The sequence below is a fragment of the Balaenoptera borealis genome, assembly GCF_965194805.1.
Source record: "Balaenoptera borealis genome assembly, chromosome: 7".
Classification (NCBI taxonomy): domain Eukaryota; kingdom Metazoa; phylum Chordata; class Mammalia; order Artiodactyla; family Balaenopteridae; genus Balaenoptera; species Balaenoptera borealis.
Window position 1 is genome coordinate 109,693,097 of NC_138864.1, and position 20,870 is coordinate 109,713,966.

The 20,870-nt window shown below is 52.7% G+C and overlaps 1 protein-coding gene across 6 annotated transcripts in view; it reads right to left on the reverse strand.

Moving 5' to 3' along the window:
- The window catches only part of PLXNA4 (plexin A4), a 608,610-nt gene that overhangs the window by 433,088 nt on the left and 154,652 nt on the right, over positions 1-20,870 (reverse strand). The window contains exon 1 of one of the 6 annotated variants that reach the window (XM_082399138.1): positions 13,808-14,096. The exons of the other annotated variants lie outside the window; for them this stretch is intronic. The gene's annotated coding sequence lies outside the window, so the exon portion shown is untranslated. Of the gene's footprint in view, positions 1-13,807; positions 14,097-20,870 lie in introns of those variants that run through there. 6 annotated transcript variants of the gene reach the window in all.

Genomic DNA, 20,870 nt, shown 5'->3' on the forward strand with positions numbered 1-20,870 from the left:
CCCGGGCCCTGCCCTCTGCCCTCTACTAGGGAAACAAGTTGCCACCAGATAAAGTGGGGAAAACTGCTGAGCTCCCTGAGACCAGCAGCGCAGCTACATAAATATATTATGTACTGAGTGCAGCTGATAACACCTACAAGGGCTGGGTACAGAGGCGTGGCGCGGGAAGAACAGAAACCTGTCATCTCTGTGCAGCTCTGAGAAGGTTAGAGCTCAAAAATACCTACCCTGCCCACTGTTCCCTCTCCACAAGAGAGACCACAGTACAAGCCATTTTGATTAGCTGCTCTGAGACACCCAGGAGCAACCCAGAGAAGAGAGTAGCCCCATTGTTTCCCTTGAAATTGAACTGCAATTTTACAGCTGAAGATACCCTTTGGGGCTGAACTACCAGAATCCCTCATTCGAGAGGGCCGGTGTGAGCCGCGTCCATGCCAGCTGGATACCTCGACCCGTCGGCAGACCCCCAGCCCCACGTGAGCCTGGTGACCTTCCACAGCAGCACAGCGGGGCTGGGGGTTGAAAGGGTCTGGGTGGACTTGAAGGAGTTAGATATTTTTTTCTCCAAACTCTGCTCAAGACAAATGGCCTATTTTCTAAAGTTCCCACAGTATAAGCACAAGAGCCTAAAAGTTTTGCCACCAGCCACTTCTACATCTCCTGGGCTTAATGGGGACCACTACATGACAAAGCGTCCCTGCAGAATGCAAAGCACTGCACACTGAGACGGTAACTCATCTTTTCCCCACATATCGCAAAGAGGGGGGAAGGAACCCTGCTTGAGTAGCTGCCAGGTACTAGGCTGCTCGTATTTTAATTCAAATACTTTCACCATAAATGTGTGAAGCAAAGTGTGACTACAGCGAATGCCACCTGCAGCCCCCCGGAGACAGACCATCCCACCTGAAGTCCCATCATGTCCCATCGTGGGAATCATACAAATTTTTCTTGAAGGCTCTCTGGACCAAGCAAAACTTCACAAGTGGCCAGATCCTACCCGCAGGCCTGGATTGTACAGACTGGCCCCTACTCCAGGACACAAAATTAGACAAACAAGATGTTATATTTCTAAAGCGCGAGATCAAAATTTTCATCCCCGTCTCTCAGCTCAGGGTGGAGCTCGTTTCACCAAACCACACTGTTTTGAGTGTGTCCACATTGAAAACGAGGTGGACACACCAAGAAAGGGAACAAGCTAATGCCCAGAACGAAGACCTGGTCATTCTCCTCTGCTGAATTCTAATTCTGCCTTTATTCTGATCTTATTCTGTAACCGTCTGTGAATGACTCAACCTTCCGGGACCATGCTTTTTCCATTGGAAAATAACAGAAATCTCCTAAGGCAAGGTGAATGCCTGGATATTTTCAGAATAATCTCAAGCAAAATGTTCAAGATAGTATGTTTAATTCAAAACATGAACCACTTGAAAAAATGTAAAATCTATATGTGGGTTCTCTTGCTTCTTTACCAAGCTTCTGCCAGATCCCAAAATGAGCTCCTCTGTCTACCAGTGGGAACAGAAGTAAACAGCAGAGTAAAAGCACAGAGATGCCGCTGCCAACAACGCAAGCGCCCCACATCCGTTGGCCTCGCCTCCACCCACAAATCATCCCATGTGCACCTCAATTCACCACGTCCAGAAAGACCACATCCCCCGCCCCTCAACCAAGGCTCAGTCTAGAAATCTATAGCTCAGTGAAGGGTGTCGCCTTCCACCAGCTGCCCAAGCTGGACACCTGCAAGACGTCCCCAAGTCCCCCGCCCCTCCCTCCTACCACCTTCCCCACCATATCCACCATCTGTCCGCTCTAACACCCAGGGACCTGTCAAATCTGTCCCTTTCTCTCCTTTGCTACCACTTTGGGCAGCCCTCGTCCATGTCTCCTGGATTACCATAATAGCCTCACTTTTGATTCTTCCTCCACAATGCAAAGCTGGTCTCGTTGATTCCTCATTTGGAAATCCCCAGGCCTCGCCACTGCCTGCCGAATGAAACCCTTATCTGGACACTTCTCCTGGTCCTGGTCCTGGCCCAACCTCCAGGGGTGTTTGCATCTGGTCCCACTTCCCACCTCTGCTGTGGGCGCTCACCTCTCCATGCCTTGTCTATGCTGCTTCCTCCCCCGGGCACCTCTTCCCCAGGTGTTCACAAGGCCAGTCCCGCTCACCCTTCAAAACACCCTTCAAACCTCCGATTGACGGCCCCTCCTCCTCCAGAAGAACTTCGCCACATCCTGCCTTTCACATCTGGACGGGCGCCCCTTCTTACACCTTCTCAGGAGGCCCTCTGATTGCACAGAGCCCACGTCTTACCACCCGGTGTTTAATTATCTATAAACGTGTGCGCTGTGGCTACACCAAGCTGTGGGCTCTCTAATGGCAGGAACTGGGTCTTTCATCCCTGTACAGCCAAACTCTTGCATGGTGCCTAGCACATAGTAGGCACTCAATAACTATTGACTAATTGATGGATCGATCAATTCATTGGTTAAATATTCCTTAGTTCACATCTACCTAACTAAAACATGTAAATATATACGTATGGAGCAAAGTGAATGGTAGATATGGAAGGAAATCAAGACCTTTTTCCTTTCTCCGCAGTCCCCCATTAACCTACTACTGCCAGGAGCGGGACTCCCCCTCCTGCCCCGGCCTCTGGACTCCTGCACTAACCATTTCCTCCAACGGTGTCCTGCTACCCCATGTGCGTTCTCCCTTCTGACCCTCTGCAAGCCGCTTTTATCACTTACAGCTCTTCACCAGATCAGCAAACACACAGGAGCTGGTAAAGGTGCAATGGTGAGAGGCCTAAGCTGAAACATTATTCTCTCTTACTTGATTTTCTCTAACCGTGCGTGTAAATAGAACCTTCCTTCTGACACTCACCTGGTCCTTTAATATCCATAGCTACGTTCATCCTCACCTCCTGAGCTTCAGGTCAGGAACAGCAAGGGCTTATTCTGACTTGAAAGAAAGAGAAATTGAGGCCTAGCCCAGAGAAGGAACTTGGCTGAAAGAGATTCAGCAAACCTAGGATTAGAAGCTGGGTCTCCCGATTCCCTGGCCAGCACATAATACTTCTTCAATTGCTCCGAAAATGAAAACCTCAGGATTATTTTGCAGGAGAGAAAAAAAATAAGCCTCAAGAAGCTGTAGCCACATTTCTGACAAGCTCCACTCCGAGGGCACCGTTAACTTACATAAATGATTTCCTATTACACCGCAATTGTCACTGCAACATGACAGTGCTGCAGCCTCCTTGAAGTGTTCTCTTTGTTGTTTTTCTGTACAGATCCCCCAGAAAGAAGAATCAAATATGGTCCGAGAAGGAAAACAAACAACACGGCACCCGCAGACCCAGATTCCCCTTCCGCATGACTCCTCCTGAGAAGGACCAAAGAGAAGGCTCTGAATGGTGCCCCCTGGGCCTGAGCCCTCTCCCACCTGCCCTGTTCCCAGAGTTCTGCTGTGTCCCTGCAAATAGGATTCTTTTTTTTTTTTTAATGAAAGCCAACAGTTTATGAAGAAGAAATGAAGTGGCAATTTCCCAGCATGCCTGGGAACCGATACAAGCTGTTGTCAGGGTCTTCCTTTCAAAGGGTGACCGCTACACTCCTCCAGAGTCAAGAGTGACAGAGCTCCAGCGCTTGACTTACAACTGCTTCATCATGGCAAGATATTTTTAATTTAAAACTCACTGCAGTTGGGTTCAAACTCAGCTGGGACTTGATTTACTGCTAATTCATGTCTCCGATTCCTATAATTCTAAACTCAGTCGCCAAACAGTTTAATGCTGCTAGAATCACCAGCGCTATGCTTTATGAATGGGCGTCAGGGGAATTTTGTTAGTAAGTGTGTGTTAGCAACTGTTATTCACTTTGGAAAAGGAACACAGGGCTCGGGCAAAGCATGGTGAGGCTCTATAATTAGGCACGTGGGTCCCCAGGTGATCCAAATCCAAGTACTATGGGGGTGATACCCCACCCCAGCTCACACACACAAAACACACACACACACACACACACACACACACACACACACACACATGCCCACATACATCATTACCTAGGTAAGACAAATACTGGGCAGTGAAATGCTTCCCATGGGAAATGCCTAGCTTTGCTCTCTGGATCACTACCCAATGGTAGAAACCATGAATTTACAGTCTAATTAGAAACATTTGACCTCTCTAGGGTAGCAAAGTTTCTTCTCTGAGAGAAAATTTGTTTAAACCATCCAAAATTTGGGGAGCTGTATCTTAATAACTCACGCCTTTTTTGTTAATTCAGAACATTTATCTTTGCCAGTTACATTGAAGTCTCTTATTCAATAAGCGTAGCTGAAAAAAATATATTGAGAAGGTGAATGTCATTACTCACGTATCTTGCAAACATCCATCTTGATCTATTACATGCAACCGAAAAGTGCTATACTTGTTGGAAACGTTTCCACAAACCTGTCAGAACTGCAATCACACTCCTTAAAATGGTCCCTTTAGAAAATACACATCTGAAGGCACCAGGGTCGCCAACATCTCATGGCAATTCACAGCCATTTCTGAGATTCCCAAAAGCAAATGACAAGGACAAGAGGAAGCTGAGCTCCTCTGGAAGCTGCACCTCACGAGTCCCTATTTTAAGAGCACAGTACATTTGTTCTCCTGTTTTTTTCTCCTCCAAACTACATTCAAACCTGAAAGCTTCCAGATGAAGGCCAGCATCTCCTAAAATGCTTTCTGGGGAACACTTGTTCCAAGAAATGTCAACAGGTTTAAATATACCCACGCAAAGGTATCCCTCCACTGAAAAAAATGGTTTGCTAAATATAATTAACCAGGATTCTCTGTAGCCAAACTTCTTTGCCTTTAATGTGCATCCTGAATCTCCAATGGAGGACACAGCATAAAGTGTTTGCAAGACTTACTTAGCCACAAATGCCTTTTCTATGGGGGGTGGGGGGCTCGTCTTTGGGATGCTCTGGGAAATGCAGTTGGGTCATCCCTCCCAATCTATCTGCATCTAAACCCATAGTGGGTTTTACATGAAGAGCAATAATTCATTTCCGTGTGCATCAGTATGAAGAGACCACGGCCCCTACCTGCCCCCAAACCACTATCACCCAGAACACTCTAGGGTGACTGATGGGTTCAGCCTGCGCTTGTCTTGGTTCATCTTAATCCTCTGAAAGAGCCACAGCCTTGATGTGGTTCCACGCCAGCCCCGCCAGAGAGCTGGCACCCACCAGAGCAGCCGGTTCACTCTTTCCTAGTTCTCTCCTTTATAGACTGTTCATCTCTTCTCCTTCTCCTCCACTCATTCATTCTTTTTACTCGGCAAATATTTACTGATTTCTTCCAGTAAGACAGGCCCTACGCTGGGTACCAAGGATACAAGAGAAGGAAGAAACGGTCCCTGTCGTCTAAAGACATAAAGAAAGAAGTAATTTCAGTGCTATTGGCATCATCGTTATGGCCAGCAGCAGCTTCTTTAGCACCATTAAAAAGTATGAATTAAGTTCCTGATTACACAAGAGACTGCTTCAAGCAGGGGCTGGTCCCTGACCCTCTGGGAGCCGGAAACCTTAGGCAGCCCTGCTAACGCAGACACGTCTCAAAGTCAGTGAGTTGCTCGCAACAATCATCAGTTAAGGACAAGTGCATTTAGGGGAAGAAGACAGGGGTCAGTATCTAATGGCAAAGAGAGCAGGGAAAGGGGTCACAAGCAGAGCAGGACCATCGGTCCTTTGCCCCACCTGACCCTAGAGGAGCTTCAAAGTACAAGAGTTGTTAAAAAAAAAAAAAAAAGGAGGGGGGCTGACTCCAGGCAATGACCTATGGGAAATATTTTATGCAGAAATGTCTCCTGTTGCTTTGTATTTCAACGCTTACAATATTTTTTAAAACTGGAAGGGGGCAAAGGTCATTTGCATCTGTCCCCAGCTTCCCAGCAGCTGTGCCCCTCTGCCATTACAAACAGAAGTGTCTGAGATATTCACATACCACCATGTGGAAGGCATGCCTTTGGTCAATGAGCCCTACAAGATAGGAAACCTGGCTGGAACGCATTCTTCATGTGGTTCCTCTGGGGATTAAATTGGGTAAGCCATAGTGTAGTTGGCTATTTTGGCCATAGTCATGAATGCTGGGGGCTGAATGATGCCTTACTGGTGCAGCCTGCTGTGGTTCGCTGACTCTGTTCTGAAGAACCGTATCTTCCTTATATGGAACCCATTATCACAGACCCTCAATTTATGTACCTGTCTAGATCGCTCAACCCCACCAAACATCCCACCCCACCCCCAATTCTGGGCTTCAGCCCCCTGCCCTGCTCCCAGCTGGAGCGGCCCCAGGGACACCTCACCCCATTCATTCCTCTGCTCCGAAAGTTCCTGCTCCCTTTCTTCCTTCAGGGGCCAAGGTCAGTGTCCTGCAGGTGCAACACCTTCAGGCCCACTCGGGGGGAGCCACGGAAGCCCCAGCTCCCGGGTCTGACCCCATAGGCTCTAGTTTGACCTGGCATCACGACCCCAAGGGGCGGGGGAGTTTCTGCCTTGTGGGGTAAAAGGTGCCCAGGGAGCTGCAGCAGGAAGGACCCAGCAGGAGGATGGATGGTGGCCGTACCTGTCCTCCAGACTTTTCTGAGACCGTGTTCTCATCAGGCTTCTCCCGGTACGTCCTGAGCACCCGAGCCACCAGCTGTGTTTCCTCGGGAAGCGGTGGCTAGCTTGGTAATATGTCATTCTTTGTGCATTCCTTCCCTCCCTCTCCTCCCTCCTTCCTTCAGTCTTGCTGCCCTGGGATTCCACCCCTCAACAAAGTGTTACCACATCAGCTTTTGCCTTGGGCTCTGCTTTCTACGGAACCCAGGCCAAGACTGGGGGTGAGGGGACAGGCAAGGGTGTCAGGCCCTGGGCTCCTCCATCACTTTCACCAGAACAGTCCATCTTGCCTCTGTTCTGTGCATTAGAATTCCACATAAAATTGAATTTGAATAGAGAATTCCACTGCATAAATATTTTTTAAATCACCGATCTTGACCAATCCCCTCATTTTATAAATGGTAATACTGAAACATAAGGTGATTTTTTTTCCCAAGACCCCTTTGCTGGTAAGTGACAGAGCTGGAATCGTCTACATCTGTCTCCAAAAGCTAGCTTTTCCCACAACACCAGTGCTGTTTAACCAGGGGGACATACCAGCATCATGCAGGAACCTGAGAAAATATACACTTCCTGGATCTCATTCCTGTCTGAGAACCTCTCGGCTACCTTGGAAGGACAAGGGGCAAACACTGAATCTGGAGTTGAACTGTCTACCCACCTGGCAAAATTCTGCTTGAAACCCTAGTATCTATATAATCACCAGAACCTAGTACTTAGTGTGAAAATTCAACTGAAACTCTTATTATAGACTCCACCCCTTCATTCACCATCGGGAGGAGGCAAATCAAAGTGCTTGTTTTAGCCCAGCGTTTCTTGGGGGATTCCCAGGGCCACTACACAGTGTATCTATTTCTTGTGGTTTTACCAATCCACATTCGAGTGCTTAAAGGCTCTGAGAAGTCCTGCAACAAAGAACCTCTTTCTCTCTGGTTTACACTCAGGATTTCTCAAACTCCTTTGACCGTGAAAACTGTGTATGTGTACCACCTATTCACAGAATATGCTCTGTGAAATTCTGCTCTACTTTAGGTATCACCTCCGGGCAGCAGGATTGAGATGGAGAGGAAGAAAATCCACGCTAACCTTCTCTGCAGAGTCAGCTGACGTTCCACGCAGGATGGTTCAATCACACATCCCGGGGGCTACCGCCCTGCCAGGCCCTCCTCTCATTGTCTATTCCCTCCACGAGAGGAGAAGCGATCGTCCAGCTCTACTCGGCTTTCTGTCCCTCCTCTTGACCTCTGGGCCAAAGCCAAAGAACGGTTTGTTCACCCCCTGGTTCCCGACCCCACTCTACCCAGAAGGAAATCCATGAGTTGGGCTCGTAGCAGACAAGTTCAAGGAGGATGTGAAGTGGGAACCCGATCTTGAGTGAAGACCAGGAAAGCCTTTGACCAGCTCTGGTTTTCCTTTCCTGTGGGTCCACTGACCTCTTCCTCCACAGCTCCTCTCCCCACGATTCCTAATGAAAATCCTTGTCTCTGGAAGACCTTGGGAATTGATTCGGCTAGTCTGAGTTCAGCACATCGACTGCAGAGACGATATCCTCTTAGCTAGTGATCTGTTTTGTGTTGGATTGACAAAACGTTCCAAAATCCAATTTACTGTTGCGAATCCTGGTTCATGGAGAACGCGCCGTGGAGAGGGCGGGGTGTAGCCAAGCTTAGCTGGCAAAGAGAGGATGCCTGAGGTCTCCCACACACCTGTTGGCATGAGTCTGAGCAGGCCAACGGTGGCAGCCATTCCTGCTGCTGCCCGGCGGGGTGGTGATGAAATCCAAGTGCACCCTTTCAGCCACCTCAAGTTTGGCAGACGCTTCATTCCCTTCAGCGTAGAGGAGAAGCCAAATAAATAACGTGCAGAATAAAAGTTTGTCTTTCACAGGGAAAAACCAAACTAACTGCAGCAGAATCACCTGCGGACGCTCCCTGACGTGTTCAGGCCAGAGAGGCCACGTCAGGCAGCTTAGTAGGCCCGACTTCCAGGTGGGACAGCACCCACCTAGGTGCATGGGCTCCAGCAGGGCCTCACTGCCCACACCTCTAAGAATCGGGATGTCATTCCTAACTAAGCGCTACGCTTACACTAAGTCTGCACAAAGACCTTCCTCACCCACAGCCCGTTTCCACCGATTTCCAGTGAATCTCTGCTCCAACACCATATGGTCCAGACACCCAGCACAGCATGACATCCACAGACAAAGATTCCTTCCCTGCCTCTGCCTTCCAAAATCTGGAACCCTAGGGCTAATCAATGAATGAGCGAGCAAGTATTGAGCACCTACTATGAGCATCTTTCCCCAAGAATAAAGAGACTATCTACCTCGTAGCAGCCTGGGGCACTCATTCCATCTTAGTTCCCAGACCATCAACATGAGAATAAACAATCCCCACCTTACAGGGTGATCTGAAGGATTAAGTGAGAGAGTGCCGTTTCTACAACGCCAGCAAATTTGAAGTAGCCACTGGGAGAACTAGACTCCTACCAGCACAAGACTCAGAACCTCACAGAATGAAAAGCAGAGATCGGGACTGCACTCATTCACTCCTTCTTCGTTTTTTCCCAGGATGAAATAGGAGCTGCCAACTGAGGCAAGAGTCACCCTCAGAAACTGAGCACTCCGCCAGAATGATCCTTGCAATTTCACAACCAACGACAGTCAAGGATAAGGCTCAGCCCCATTTGATGAAGGGGGAAGTCGAGGTTCAAAAAAATGAATAGATTTGCCTGGGGTCACAGAGGCGGTCCAAGGGAGAAACCAGATCTTCTAAACTTCACCCCAGCACACTCTCCCACAAACCTCTCCAGGGTTTGCTAAGGATGCAAACAGCATGGTAACGAGGAGGGAGGTCAGTCTGCCCAGGGCTGAGACCTGGCTCCACCCGCTGCCAGCTGTGTGATCTTGGACAATGTCCTCACTTACCCCCCTCCCCCCATCTCAGTTTCCTCGTGAGCAAATGGGGATAGTAACAGTGAGTGCCTCTCTGGGCTGTTACAAGGAAGACACGGGCCAACCTGTGCAAACCCTTAAATGATGCCTCCCCCAAGTAAGTGCTCAACAAATACTAGCCAGCATCGTCATCATTAATTATTATTATTTTCCACTCTGTTATTTTCACAAGGACGAATACCAACGTCCTCACAACCTCTTCCCTGGGGAGGCGGATGCCACAGGATCATAAGCACAGGAATCCTGGGGCTCACGCAGACTCACCCCGGGACTCGGGAGGCTTTTCTTCCAAGCTGCCTCATACCAAGCAGGGAAGCAGCCCCCTCCCTCTGGAACAAGGCCTCTGCTCTGGGAATTAGGACCCCCTGCCTGTCTCCGCTTTCAAGATCCATCTCTTACCACTCAGCAGCAGAGCCCCCTTCCGTCTCCCTGCTGACTCCACGTTCCTGCCACAACTAAAAGGCTACAGTCTGGACAGTAAGGAGGGAAGAAGGAAGAGGGGCTCAAGTCCGGACCAAGGCAGGGGATCAGGTGGCGGTGCGCGGCAGGCAGCAGTGGGACTCACAGCTACTGAAGAGGTAGCTGGTGTCCGCAGGGCTCCACGTGGACCCAGCCTTGCTCAACAGAACCTATCGGGCAATTACCCTAATCACGTGCATCTCCCCAACAGTCGTTTGATTTATTAGTGCGCCATCTTTTTAAAATGCCGCTCTTAAATATAAATAACACTTAATCATCCAGCTGTCGTTAAATTCATGTTATATTGATTTCTTGGAGTGCCACAAATTTGAGGGCGAATGGGCTGGTGGATGTATGCACAAAGCCACGAGATGGATTAGCAAGGGGGTGGGGGGGATGGGAGGAAAGAGAGGTGGGAAGGAGGGGATGTCAAGGGAGAGAAATGAGCCCTGCTCAACTGCCAGAGGGTCCGAGCCGGTTCCACGTCGGGCAGCGCTGGACACGAATAAGAAGGGGAGAAGAGAGCCTAGAAGGACGGGCACGTCTGCTGCACAGACTCACCACAGCCTAGGTCGCGGGTCGGTTTTCTGTAGGGCTACCGCCCTGTCACAGCCCACTGCTGAAGCCACCCCAACAGGTCTCCGAGGTGGCACTGTCTGTGTAGTGGTTTCTCCGGGTGAGGATGGGGAGAAACGACTGAAAAAAATGCCCCCTAGCTGGCTAGGAGGAGAGAGATTGGCAGCGATTTCTTTGCATCAAAGCTTGGTGATAACTAGGAGTTAAGAGAGGGTGGTTTCCCCACCCCCTTGGCTCTCTCTCCACTTCAGGACTGCTGCCTCCCTGGAAAGCCCCCACTTAATTCCCAGCAGCCCTCATTGTGATTAAAAGGATCGGAGGCCAGGTGTAGGCAGACTCTGCCCTGCAGATTTCCCTGTCTGCAGGGAGAAGCGGCTGCGGCGGCAGCGGGCGAGGGAGAGGTGCAGAGAAGCAAAAAGGAAACAAGTTGGCAGCCTCAGATTCCTCCGGAAACGTTTGCAGAGCGTCGGTGGGCATCCAGAATGAAGTGCTGGGAGGACAGAGGAGAGCACGGGAGTACCAAATAGGGCAAAAAGAACGGCTCGTGGGCAACCCAGGCCGCGCGCTCACAGCAGAGGCGCCTGGAGCACAGCCCGGCAGCAGTGAGGGTCTGCTGAAAAGCAGCTTTCGCGGTTGGGGATTTTCCCAGTTTGATTCCCTTCCGAGCAGCGAGGAAGACCCCAGAGAACTTAAAAGGAAGGTCACAGAGGAGTGGCGGAGAGGGAGAGTGGCAACGTGACAAGCTCCGGGGATGACAAGAGAGCCCGGAAAAAATGAGATGTACAGCCAGCTTTACATAGATGTTAATTAATGCCTGCTTTGTCCTAGAAACCAAACTGGTACCTAACACTAAGTTCGGAAAGTGTGGGGATTTTTTGACCCACGTTAAAAATGTTTAGCTTATCACCGGCATAATGACTGCTGGCTTAGCATGAATGTGATGGATCCTGAGCCTGCAAATATCCGAGAAAGGAAAGAAGGTAGGGAAGGAAGCAGAGAAAGGGGCAGAGGTCTACAAGCAAGACACACAGCCATTTCAGGCAGCTCTGGACCGCACCTTTTCGCCCCTTCAAGGTCCCGAGAGGAAATGTTTACCTGGGAGCCACCCACTGTCGCTGGAGTTCCCTATTTCTGTAAAAAACCGTGTGCTGCTCCACGCGTACGGGGACCCCCCTTGTCCACTCACCCAAAGGGCATGCGTGCGAAGTGTCCCAGTTCTTCCACAGCCCGAAGGAGAGAGATGGGTCCTGTTGTCACATGTGGTTGGACGAGCTGACCACATACAGCAAGGCTCTTTGAGAAGGCGTGTGTATATCTGGGTATGTGTACACACAACCACCATTCTTAAAAAGAAAATAAGGTCTGTTCCCCTGACTGGGTTCTCCCCATTGTGAGAGCTTTGCTTTATTCCATCTACCCTTTTTCAATCAATCAAAGGGCAGCTCACACAGCGCACAGCGGGAACACAATCTCCCTCCCGGGGACGTCTGGTTCTCTCCTCCCCGGCCTAGCCGAAGACCTTTTCAGGAGCTGAAAAAAGTTTTGAAATAGCAGAGATGGGGGTACGAAGAGGGCCCTTTAGTTCAGCACCCATCTTCAGGATTTACAGAATTAACCAAATCCTGTGCCCAGCACTGAGGCCCACTTGTTCAAAAGAATGTTGCCTCCTCTCTCCTCATGTTCTGGAAAACTCCCAACATATTTTTCCCACTGGTGGGTTTGTAGGACACTCTGAACACATGATCTTGTATAGAGAGCACAAGCTGATTCCATTTCTTGCCAAGTTGCCCAACAAGCTATGCCAAAAGGGACAGCTATAGAAACGCAGAACCTGGCTTATATCTACATTCAACTCCAAAATAATGTTGTATCTGGGTCTCACATTCTTCTCCCTACAATTGAGCCCTGAATGAATTGGTCTTTGACCACCCTCCCCCAAAAGTGGGAACTATGAAAAAGCCCTTTTGGAACCCAATCCCCTTTCACCTCCTCCAGAAAAAGTTTGAAAATGAGCAGCCTGTGAAACTCCAGCCAGGGAGAAAAAGAAAGGAGGAGCGTTAGGGAAATAGAACCTTGAACCACAGGCTTCTGGAGAGTGATTCTGCACGCCAGGAGCAGCCTGGCTCTGGGAGATGCTGCCTGACCCAAGAATGCCTGGCCTTCTTCTAGGGTGGACACTGCTGAGGTGGTCATGAGAGGGGGGACCCTCCTCCCTTCCTGCACTGCACCCTCCTCCATCCCCCTTCCAGTTCTATTTCTCAGACACACAGCTCGGAAAGGCATGTGGCAGGTGTTACGCGCGGGCACAGAGGAAGCAGCCCCACGCTTCCCTGCACAGTTCAGAGAGGCTAGGGACACCCCAGTGCGTGTAAGATTGCTGCTGTCCACAGACTGGAGACGTGAGTAGGTTAGACGTTTTATGGAGGATCTGAACCCACACACTCTCCCTAGACAAGCAACACACCCAAAGCCATGCTTAAGCCCCTTCCTGCCTGAAATCCAGGCGCACGGCCGGGAAAGCAGTGCCTCGCTTCAGAAAGGCGTTTGTGCTGCCTCTTACTGGGGAAACGCAGTGTCTGTTCCATATGCACCGCCCTACAGAACTGCAGCCCCATCCGCCTCTGTGGCCCCCTCCCCGCGCGCTGGGCCACCACGCTCTCCAAAGATCTGTCTGAGTATCTGTCGGTCTGTCTCGCGTTAAAATCCCACGGTGCGCAAAGGCCACGGAGCAGAGATTACATTGGGCGGGTCTCCCAAGACCATTACTTCTCCTGTTTTTTAAACCAGCCAGGGATGCCAGCGGCTGGGAACTGAAAAAAATCGCTCCCTCAACCTAGCCAGGTGAGAGGGAGAGGCAGTAATACACAGAATCCCACCCCGAAAGTCCTGGTTAGAGAAGTCTGAGTCCGGGAGCGTCAGAGGAGAAAGAACATGGGAAATACCTGCTCCGGCCGCGCGGCACCTACGTGGGGTGCCCAGATGGGACGTGGGCAGGTGCGTGTGCATGGCGTGTGCCCGTGTGTATATGTGTGTGCGCGCGTGTGTGTGTGTGCGCGCGTGCAAGGGGCTGGCTCCGGGGCAGCCGAGGACTCCGGACCGAGCCGGCATCTCCGCCCGCGCTGCCCTCGCCCGGCCGCCCGGCCGCCCGGCCGGCTCCTTACCTGCAAGCGCCGCTTTGCCTGCTTCAGCGGGAGCGCCGCATTGACACTGCAGATGGTGCCGGTGCCGCTGCCTCTCGCCCTCCTCTGAACGTGTGCGTGTGCGCGCGTGTGGCTGCCTCCTCCAGCCCCAGCCCCGAACCAACGAACGCGAATACTCCACCGAGGCACGGGGAACCCGGGGGAAGGCCAGGGAGATGGAGGGCGAAATCAGAGCCTACGGGGCTTGACAGCTCCTCTGGCGGCGTCCAAGGTGTGCAGAATGTCCAACAAAAAGGTCGGGAAATGCGGCTCGCTTCCAAGCACCCCTTTCCCCACCCCCCAGCCCTGGAGCCCGAGCAGCAGCGGCGGCTCTCGGGGGCTGCGGTGGCGACGCGGGGCCGCCCCCTTCGTCCCCACCCCCGCGGGCTGAATGTCCTTGATGCCAAGCGGGCACGGCGGCGTCACTCCGCGCCGCCCATGCTCGCCCGGTCGGGCCGCTGCCCGGGCGAGGCGAGTGCGCGGGGGACCCGCCGGGGAGCGCTGTTGGCGCCTCGGCGCGCCTCCCTGGGCAGCGGCGGCCGCCCCCCGGCCACACGCGGCCGGCCGCGCCGCGGCTGCCCCCGCCTCCACCCGGGGACGGGCCGGGCCGGGCCGAGGGGCCGGAGCTGGGGGGCCGCTGGAGCCGCCGGCTGCTCCCCGGGGAGGCGCGGGGCGGCGGCGGCCGCCGGCGCTGCGGCAGCGGAGAGCGCGGCCGCGGGCCGAGCCGGGCCTCCCGGGCGCGTCCCCCGGCCCCCCGAGCGGGCTGCTCGCAAAGTTTGCAGGGGGCAGGGAGCGGGGCCGCCGCTGGCTCGGCCGCCGCCGGAGCTCCCGGGCTGCCTGCTGCCGCCGCGGCTCGCTGCTGCTGTGCATTGAAGCCCGGCCAAGCGCTGCAAAAACTCCAGCTGCCTGGCGCTCTCTGGGTCCTCCTCTCCTCCCTCCCGCCCTCCCCGCTTCCCAGCCTCCCTCCCTCCCTCTCCTCGCCCCCGCCCCTCCCCGCCGCCCGCCACCCGCCACCCGCCGCCGCGCTCCCTCCCTGGCTTGTGCTGGCTGGCTTGGAGCTCGGCTGACAGCTAGACCGCCCGAGAGCTGCCGGCAGAGGGGGCAGGGGGCAGGGGGCGCCTCCCCGCACCCCGCGCCCGCCGCCGCCCGCCTAGCCCGCGCTCCCCGCTCCCACGTTTGCGGACACCCGCCTGGTCCCCTCGGCCCGCACCGGGCGACCCTGCCGGCGGCTGTGTGGGGCAGAGGTGCGCGTACTTGGTGGCACGGGCGCCGGGCGCGCACGGGGGATGAGGCACACAGCCGCCTCGGAAGGTCCGGATGTGGGCGCCGACGGTCGGAGGGACCCCTAGGTGCTCAGAGCCGACACCGACACAGGCACCCGTGCCAAATCAGAACCCCGCCCCAGAACCCCACACGGGACCTGAGGACGGGGAGGCTGGGTGAGATAGCATGGGTGGCCGAGGGCCCTAGAGCTCGCCGGGTAACCTGCCTCGTCTAGTCCTGTTTCTATTAAGAGGCCGACCTGGCTCCTCTCTTCTCGAAAACCCTAGATCCTAGACCAGGGCGAAAACACACAAGGCCAACATCCGGGCAGTTTCTAAGTCCAAAGAGAGAGATCGGGATGTTGCTCTGGTTCAGACAGCCGTCTGGCAGGGAGCAGACACCTGAGGATGGAAAGTGAGCAGCATTACCTCTGAAACCTCTGCCTAGATCCTAGGCAGCATTGAGCCCCGTCCTCCAAGAGAAACTGAAGGGATTCCCACACTTATTTAGCCCCAGACTTCCACGGATTCCTCACTCATCCCCACAACACCAGAGCCCCCCAGAATGGCACCATGGGCAACCACCCAGGATGACCCTCGAAAGGAGCCCATGGTTTCTGGCTTCCTCCCTCATGGCTGCCCACTTTCCTTTTTCCCCACAGCCAGCAATTTCCGGTCCATTCCTGTCCTCCCATCAAGACACCTTCAGGGAATCTTCCTATTAGGTGGAAATGACTGACAACAGCATACATTTCTACGCCTTCCTGTAGGGCTTCTATTTTCAGAGATCAGAGTTGTAAACCAGGGAGACTGAAACCAGCTGTGTGCTGACGGGGTCTACAAGCCCCAAGGTGGACAGCACACTCGGCTCAGGCCGGGCCCACCTAGACGGGCCTTGCTGAAGCTTTGCTTTGGAGAGGTGGCTGCCTGGATGAGAAGGAAAGAGCCAAGCCAGACGGAGGATGAAACCAGACGTTGGGTCGTTTGGCGGAAGGGTATTCCAGGAGACAGAGTGGAGCCTTGAGAGCCTCTGGTCCTCTGCTGAGTATCGCAGGGCCCAGAAAGCAGCAAGGAGTTATCTTATTAGCTTGCGTTAATACATTGATCCGGCTCCTCTCTTCTCAGAAACCCCGGATGCCAGACTCTAGATAAAGCACGCGATATCAGGTTAGTTTCAGAAGTCCAGAGAAACATAACGAAATAACTCGATGATGCTGCTTCTTGGACCTCCATCCGGAGTTGAGGAAGCCCAGGGCCAGATGTTTCTCCAGGCAGGACTGAGATTAGGGAGAGACACGCCAGGCGCCCAGGAGGCACTCACACTCAGGCTCCTTGTCAGGCTGTCCTCACCCTGGTCGTGGTCCCACTTTGAGGTGTCTTCTCTAAAATTGCTGCACGGGACCATCACAGGCCTTTCCCAGAGGTGACAGCGCAGACAGCCCCATGAAAAACCCTAACGGGTTACTTATGGAATACAGTTCCATAAAAGCGGGAGGGAGGGGGGATCCTTTCAAATGTCTGTTTGCCACTCAGCTTTCAGGGCATGCCATAAAAATGCCGGAAGAGGGGGAGAGGGAGTGAGAAAAACAGCTCTGCTTCCATTCTCAGCCATCTAGCATGTATTTTTAATACAACTTGATTTTTTCACTTGTAGCTTGTGTGTGTGTGTGTGTGTGTGTGTGTGTGTGTGTGTGTGTGTGTGACTATTGCTGGTAAGACACAGGTCCATTTTCTGATGGATGGATGGGAAGTCAAAGATCTTTTTTTTTTTAGCGGTAGCAAATAAAATGTATTTATTATTCTTTATCTCCTGCCTAGTGTGTGGCGTCATTTATTTTCATTCAGAGAAATGAATGCCATGTGGTGCCTGAAGAGCAATAACACAGCCAAATGACAGAGAGGAAGTGAGGCAAGGAGCTGGCCCGACAGTGGGCAGGTGAGGGGCGCCAGCCGATTCTCCTGTTGTCAGTGGGGCTGAATGGCCAACGGTCTCTTCCTTCCTTCCCCTTCCACTTAACAACCGAGTGAAAGGTGTGCTGAATGGGGCAGTTATAATGTCTCCATAAGGAAGAACACGAACAGTCAAATTAGCAACAGTGTGGGACCTGATTTTTTTTTTTTTTTTTTTTTTAATTATGATGACCCCTTGGATTTGCTCTCTCAAGGCTGGAGAGTGAGATGGGTTGGGATGAGTAGTGCTCTAGACCGGAAGTTAGAAGACCTGGGTCCTAGAGCTGGCTCTGACATCCGCCAACTCCATAATTTGGGGGTAGATCAGACTTTCTCAGTGACACTCTGTCCTCTCACCTGCCCCATTTACCCCTTGGAGATAGTGACATTCAAGGGAGACACTATCTATTCATGCACTTGGAAACTCTAAGGTAAGTGCGATACACACGTAAGGGATCAGCATCGCTTTTCAAAGACCACGTCTTTTTTAAATAGCACCACACGGTGAGGGCTGGAAGGTCCTCTGTCATGTTGACCATTCTCGGTGGTCAGACACACTAGGAAAGGCAGCCTCCATAACGGTTGAAAGCAGGTTTCCGCAGTAGGTGCAAACCCTCCTAGCTCCCACACGTCCCCCAATCCCACCGGCTGTGGAGCGGCAAAGAGAGACACGAGCTTTTCTCCTGCTGACGGTGGGTCTGTAAGTCACCCACTCTCCCCCTGGGGACGCTGAGTAGGTCATTGGCTGGCTTACGGCCACAAGAGGGAGAAGCTAAATGGCACATTGCTTCATAAAGTCCTGTGTTCTAAGGAGGCTATTTTTGTGGCAGTTCGGTGGTAGTTTATTGAGGGGTTTGAGGAGTAGAGTATTGGCTCATCTTTCAGGCTGAATAATAGGCCAGATTTAATAGGAGAGGGGAGAAGAAATCCTTAAGTTTTCCTTCACTTAGCCACCACTGTTTTATTAGTCTAGGAACAGAACTTCTATTTAAGTTGATACAAAGCCAGATTTGCTCATTAAATAAATCACCAGAGCCTGGTGGTACTATAGAGAATTTCCCCCCCCAGTAGCTGGCCCCATGGCTGGGTTTCAGACGGCGCACCCGGTGCTGGATGAAAAAGGGCAGGCAGTCCGTGGCTTAAAAACCTAAATTGTGGCGCCACCTGCAGGAGAGTGGAAATATCAACATTATCCCAACTCAGCAGAGACTGGGAGGAAAGAGCCTTCCTCGGTGACCCTGCGCTGGAAACAGGGGCCAGGGTTCCAGACAGAGAGAAGGGCCCAACTCCCCACTGACCCCTGATTTCCAGGTGTGTCACCAGATGTCCACCACACACTCCAGCAGGCTGCAAGCTGCAGCCTTCTGAAAGCTGCCATTTCGTGGTATGCGCAGCTGCTCTCAAGATTCTCAGTCTATTGAAACAAACTTCTTCTTTCCTATTTCCTAAGGGGTTAAGTCAGCCTCTAACCCAAGCATTCTATTTCCAAGGCTCTAGGCCATAAAATAGTAAAACAGGACGGAGAAACGACCGCCCTTGGAGGAGGGTGGGGGGAGGAGCATCCCTATGCCACCCAACTTCCTGATTGTACTTGACCTTGGTGGCTGGGTATTGTTAGTAGACCCACACCGTTCCAGGCTTCTCCAGCTTGTGGGTGCTAGCGAGGACACAGTGATGGTCGCATCTGAATCTCATCTCCCAGCCTTCTCCTGCTCATGCAGACTTGGCCTCCACTGATAGCCCCCTCCCTGTCTCCTCCCACGTGTCACAGACCCCCAAGGGTGGCTGTGCTGAGGAACAAGTCTGATCATGTTATTCTTCACAGGCCTCGTCATGGAAGTCCACTGCCACAAGCCACGTGATGGAAGGACATCTCTGCCATCACCTCTGCCCACCTATACCGCTGGGCAAGGCCAGCCCTGCTGCTCTGCTGTGGCTTCCCAGGCCACACCAGGGGTCTGGTGCCAAGGTCGGGGGGATGCTCGCTCCCTTCCCCCACTCACACACCGTGTGGATCTTGGGCATCTGGGCCCCGAAGCAGCTCCCACACCTCCCTGGGTCTAAGTGTTAATCCCCTTCCTCCCCAGATGCCTTCACCTACCACCTCTCTCCAGAATTCTTCCTTCTCTTCTACCTAATGAGCAAACTTGTCCTTTCAACTGCAGGAATCAGAAGTGGGAGGATGCAAGGGGTGGGGTAGGCATGTGACCTCACTCAATTGGCCAGAAACAGCAGAGTCCCAGCTCTGGCCAACTCCGTATCTTGCTACAACAAGAAAATGTAAACACTTCCGTGTGACCCGTTTTGGGGGTTCAGTCCCAGGAGGCATGAGGTCCTATAGCACGCCTGAACTCCAAGAACCAGATGCCATTCATGGCTTCCACATGAAGGCTCCATCTTGCCTCTGCCCAGCTCACCTGCCAAGTAGCTTAAGCTAGTCACCTGGCCTCTATGACTGGGGTACAAAGAGCACAAAGGCCTCACTTGTTTTCCTTGTACTGAGGATGGATTTGTGCTAATGGGTTAAATACCTTATCTGGTAACACACATTTCCAAGATGATTGCCAGGTTGTCTGAGTATAATCTTCTAAGAGACTGTGATAACCAGCATCCAAAATAAACCTAGTGATCCTCGCCAACTGGTGTTCGTGCCGTCCTGCGGTCCCCTCCCACAGAGTCAGAGCTGACTCAGCTGACCAGGAAGAGACAGTGGGTGACTTCCAAGGCTAGCTCATCCAAGACGTGGCAGCTTCCAGCTTGGTCTCTTAGATCACTCGCTCTGGGGTATTCGGCCATGTGGTGAGGACCCTCAAGCAGCCTTGAGGAGAGGAAGTGAGGTTTCTCACCAAGAGCTGGCACAACTTGGCATCCCACGGGGGAGCCACCTTGGAAGTGGGTCCTCTAGGCCCAGTCAAATCTTCAGATGATTCCAGCTTTGGGTGTTTTAACTGAGGTCCCAGACATTGTGGAGCAGAGACAAGATGTTGCTGGAGGTGATCTGTTACACAGCCATAGATAACTAAAAATATAGTGACTTACAGAGGGAATCGTTCCCCTGACCTTGGCCTCATCAGCCTCTAACTCTTATTCTTTGAGCCCACTTGGCTTTAGAATAAGAAGGACGGGGGGGGGGGCGTGCTGGATGCATGATACTGACTATACTGGGCAGGAATGGGCACCAGGATGTGCCCTGCCAGGAACTCCCTACAGAGCCCCTTAGCCTATCTCAACGTGTGAAGTGAAAATGAGAAAACCCAGCCAGGGGGCTGGAAGGCACAACACACAGAATGTGCAGTCGTGCTCACCTGAAGTGGATGTGGTCAGTTCCAGCATGTCAGCCTCAGAAACACCCCGCACGGAGGCTCGTTCATTTTAACGAGCTGCCTGGCACCTGCCCTCACGGGGAGCCCGCTGGAGGCCAGATTGAGTGGACTCCATCCCTGTGTTGCTGATAAAGTTCCCTCCTCCTGATCCTGGCCCTCCCCGCACTGCAGGGCAGGGGGGAGGTCCAAGGACTCAAGAGAAGGCACGGCAAGAAGAGACCGGAAACAGGAGGCCGCTGCTTCCCCGCCGCACAGTGTCCTGTGAGGACTACCTTCCATCCCCCTGGCGCCAGCTTCGAGGAATCTCCTCGGCCCTCAGCAGCTTCTGGAGACCCAAGCAGTGCCTAAGGGTCATCAGGGGGGCCAAGGTGCCCACAACGGGTAGGAGGAAAGTGAGGGAGGAAAGGAGCCACGAGGAAGAGTAAGAAGGGAAAGAGGTGCCTATACGGAGTCGGCGCAAAAGGAGCCGCAGACCACGCCTCTGGGAGTTTCTGGGGACCGTGCATAGAC